Below are 5,271 nucleotides of genomic sequence, written 5' to 3'. Positions count from 1 at the left end.
TCCACTAAAGCCCATAGTTGCACTCCCCTCACTGTAGATATATTATATCCACATGATTTAACCATAATCAGCAAGTCGACCCTTCACAGGTTGTTCATAATAACGGCTGGGTCAAATATCTATTTTACCCCCGAGATTACATCTTATTCCTCAAGTCCCTACTGATCCTCTACTGAACAACTGGTTTGTGATCCAATCACCAAACCAAACTCTCTCGGCCTATTAAGAGGGTGGGGCCCCTTGTTCAAGACTTGGATTCAATATTTGAGAGAACAACCTTTCTCCTACCCCTAAATCGGGTAGGCATGAACTCCGTCTTGCACCCTATGTCCCCAGCTATCTATCCAAACTTACCCCTGAAATAGAAGTCTTATTGAGCCCACGGGCTGCCATAGGGCGCCAAATTTGTGTGTGAACGTTCCTACGCGAAAAAGCGCGCGAAAACGTACCTAGGAGTTAAGAACTATGAAAAAAAGCCATGTGCCAGATGGTTTTGGGAACGGAGCTCGTTTGGTGCCCTCAAACGACCCCCGAGCTGCCCGGGACCCACTTTTTAGCGCGAACCTTCCAGTGTGAAAAAGCATAAAAACGGACCCAGGGATTAAGAACTATGAAAAAAAACTATGTGTCATATGGTTTTGGGAACGAAGTTCATTTGATGCCCCAAACGGCCCTGCGGGCTACCCCGAGGCCCAATTTTTGTGCGCGTACCTTCCGACACGAAAAAGCACAGAAATGGACCAAGGGGTTAAGAACTATGAAAAAAAACTGTATGCTAGACAGTTTTGGCAATGGAGCTTGTTTGGTGCCCCAAACGGCCCCCGAGGCCCAATTTTTGTGCGTGAACCTTCTGGCGTGAAAACGGACCCAGGGGTTAAGAACTATGAAAAAAAGCAGTGTGCCAGATGGCTTTGAGAACAGAGCTTCTTTGGTGCCCCAAACAGCCTTCGGGGCCCCACGGGTTAAACCGTGGCCCAATTTTTGTGCGCAAACCTTCCGACGCGAAAAAGTGCGAAAACAGACCCAGAGGTTAAGAACTATGAAAAAAAGCCTAAGAACTAACATTCAAACAATTCTTGCAACGAGTACATGATCTCACGTGCAATGACCATGTTCTCAACCCTTTTGGCCAAAGCATCAGGTATGCTAGCCAATTGTGAAGTTGGGCCAATGAATTAGCCTTCATCCACAACTCATATGCATTACGAACACTTCGTAGTGCAACAAGGTTAGGGACTTGAGGACACTCCTCAACCATGACAAACTCGAGGTCGTTAACCACAAAATATGTTTTAATGGACTCTTTCCATTGTATGAAATCGGTCAAACTAGAGGCATTTAACGCAAAATCAAACATGTTGCTGAAAAAAACAAACACATTGACCTATGTTAGGTTTTAGCAAATACTCATTGAAAAACATACAACATCCAATATGGTTTAGCAAAACTGAAATGAACCTCGTGTGCCATCTAGTTTCACAATGACGCTTCAAAGGTTAGGACAAAAGCCGCCTTAGGGTGGTTAATTTATCCCTCCTCTGAATTGAGACATTCTCAACTAGTCATTAATACCAGAACAACTCTTGCTCCTACAACGACTAGCCATCATTGATTTGGTCAAGAAATCATTAACTTAACAATTTCCCGTAAGTGTAACTTGTCATTTTAGGCCCTCGAGTTCCACCCCAAGCAGCCAATCTGAAGGGAAAAAATCTGATTGGGGCAAAAACTAAAGTGACCCTATCCATTTCTGGAGTTCACATTGATATTGACCAACTGCACAAAACCCATCCGAAGGGGGTTGCTCCTAGGGAGCCACGAGGGAGTGTAAGAATGATATCATGGTGCGAACCAATGAAGGAGACTGCAGGACATGTTGACACACACCTTTCACCCACTTACAATAAATACTCTCTCCGTTCACCTTGATATTGACTCATGCAAACACCCTCCGAAGGGGGATGCTCCTAGGGCGAATCTCACGACGTGAACATTCAGGGAGAAACCTGAGTGGAATCATTGACATATCATATATATCTCTTCCTGCCACTAAGTATTTTATAACCTAAGGTTTAGTTTACTTAGAAAAAACACGACTAAGGATTTTAACTAAGTGACTTTTAAGGTTTACCCAAAAGTAACTTTTACCTTGGAAAGTTGAACAACTTTTGATTATCATCCATTAAACTCTTTAATGGAGTCTTTGATCAACTGTCGCATGCTTGCAGAAAATCTATCTAATTCACCTTTCCAAGTAGGTTCCCAAGTAGGGGTGTTCCGTTTCTGTAAGCTTAAGTATCCCAGCTTAGACAGAACCCGCCTTAGACAAAAGATCCCTTATAGATAGATTTAATACAATTTTAATCTTTTATGCCAATCAATTTAATCCTATTAAATCGATTTAAAAAGATTAAACTTAGGTTGTTAATCCTATTAGAACCTTCAACTTAGGTCTATCTCAATTCAATTTTAAAATCCTTTTAAAACATGAGTTCACCTAAGTCCACATGCAACTCTTTCTTATTGATTTTAGTTCTAATTTTCATTATAACACTTATAACAGAAACAACCAAAATGATCCACAACGCAAAACAAACATATACAAGGCATTCATAACGCTTACAAATTAGTCTAATTGTCATGCTCCATGCATTGTTCATTCATTGTTACTTTTATATAACACTTATACAACCAAGCAAACATGGTTCCATTCACCCTTATATTATAACTCTTACAATATAAAGATGATGCATGTGTTCGGATTGGTGTCCTAATTCTCCCGGAGTCTCATTTTTTTGTAAAGATACACATTGTTTGATGAATAAAATAATTGTTATTTAATTTTGGCATTTACTCATATCCAATAAACAAAACTCCTTGGTTATCTTATGTGAACTTAAACATGTATATGTGATATATAAGTGGATCATGCCTTAAGTGATAACCTAAATAGGTTTGTAGTATAAGGATTAAGGTGGGATGCCTGATCCTTGTGACACTACGGATACGGTCCGTTTTGTAGAGGTTTGCAAGTGTTGTAAACTACTACAGATGGTAGATCCTGACCATTCATGTGGAGACATGCGAGTGGGGGTGTCCTATACAAAAAGTTTGTATAATACCTAGACCACAGGATGATTAGACTTTGTATATAACGCGGTTGATACTAGAGACTTGCATCTCACCTAAACGACCATACACGACCTCAATCCTGAATGTTTTGGGAACTCCTACCTTTGATGGCGGTCCTTTGATTAGTATGGGTGAGAGTGGCCAGATTGCCATCTCAACATGCCTACCTTTTTGGGGACTTGTCTAATCTGGGAGCTGGGAACTCAATCCACAAGATGGAATTCACTTCTTTCCTGAAGCAGGGATAAGTAAAGAGATTGCTCCCTTAAGAGTTGATTCCAGGGCTTGAACATAGTGGCCACAGCTTCTCTTTGGAAGAGAGGACTCAGTCATAGTAATACTATGACTTATTAAGAGGGATCAATGGTACTTAAGGAGTTAGATGTAACTACAAGGGTATAATGGTTATTGGCCCAACTGTACTTACGAGCGATCTGTGAAGGGTAAGATGAACACATAATATATTTGTGGTAAGGAAAGTTTAGCTGTCGGTCTTTATTGCAGTGTCTGGTAGTTAACGGATGGTGGATCCCATGACTAAAGAGTTTAGTAAGTTATTTATGTACTGTTGGAGCTTCGAGCTACAGGTCCATAAGGTCACCTTGGTAGCTCAATGGATTCAGTTGAAGATTAGTTCTTGGTATTGATTTAAAATGTTCAAATTGACAAGAGGTATTTTAATTATATATTATATAATCGGTATGATCTATGAGATACATCTAGTGGAGGATTAATGTAAATGAGATTTACATTAAGTACCATGGAATAGAAAAAGAACTATGGTTTATTCGTTTCATGAGATGAAATATTACAACTATAGGTTATAAATAGAGTATGATAAGTTGGTTATCAATTATATTTATAATAATATTAATTATTGGATAATTAAATATTTTTCTCTATTAACGAATTGAGTGGGAAGTTATTGGTGGTTCATGGTAACTATGAGATAAAAGGAAAATTGTTTTCCTAATTTTAGTAAGCTTTTTTTGGCAAAAATGTTTTGAGATTTCTCTCAGAAAAAGAATCTTATGGAGCTTGTCAAGTAAATACAGATTTACTAAGTAACAACTTGTTTTAGTAAACGATCGTGTAATGTTTGTAGGCAACAGACACTGAGCTAAAGATGAGCTAAATGATCGCTTAGCTTTTGCTAGACGATCGCTTAGCTTTAGCTAAACGATTGGGCATCGACCTATACGATAGGTTTCTATCTTCTCCCACTTGCCCAATCGTGTACACGATTGTTCATTCCTCCTTCATCTGCCTCATACCAAGTCCTAACAAAGCCCACCCTTTGGATTCTCACACCGAGAATACCAAGGTACTCTTCTTGGTGGTGTCATACTCAACTCGACACCATCGAGGTTCTGTGGAGGCCATTCGTGTTGCTAGGGAGTTCATGACTGAGGCGATCACTGAGGACGAGCGAAAAGTGTTTGTGCACTGTTGCGGATTGAAGTGTTCAAGGTTGCTGTGTTTGAGCGTTCATGAGCAAGGAGTGTAGAGACGAGTCGACAAACATTCGTAGCTTTTCTCCTTGTTCAATTCTTGTTTCATGCTGTAATTTCTATATTGATTGCATAACTGTATGTTTTGTTTACGACTATAATTTGTAATGTTCATTCATGATTGTAATTTGGAATAATCTATTTTCCGCTGCTCATGGAAATCTCGAGTTTGATTTCCTTCAACATGAATATGTTTACTGCATGCATAAATATAACTCTTATGTTTCATAATGCATGTGCATGCTCTCTTATAATTTCATCATGCCAAAATCTATATTATAACACTTATAATATATGATGCATGAATAATTGCATAACCTAAGGTGGGTTTTAAATCTATATGTCATACACTATGCCATATAGACCAATATACATCACATGTACATTAAACAAAAAGTTGATGAACTGGGATAATTAGCCTCAAATCCTCAAAACCAAAGCTAACTATTACAAATAGCAAAGAGTCTCTAGTTCAAATAGACGAACTGGATCTTAAACCATCCGGTCGAAGTCCACGTCTCCTTGATCATCTACCAAATTCCCTGTGATTGATTACACGAAAGAGTAAACGCTTTACTCAATCATTTACCAACTCTTCCTGAGCTAAACGATCGTTTAGCAATGATCG

The sequence above is a fragment of the Benincasa hispida genome, chromosome 5 (genome assembly GCF_009727055.1).
Source record: "Benincasa hispida cultivar B227 chromosome 5, ASM972705v1, whole genome shotgun sequence".
Lineage (NCBI taxonomy): Eukaryota > Viridiplantae > Streptophyta > Magnoliopsida > Cucurbitales > Cucurbitaceae > Benincasa > Benincasa hispida.
The sequence above is the reverse complement of the archived record's forward strand: the minus strand, read 5'-3'. Positions refer to the sequence as shown.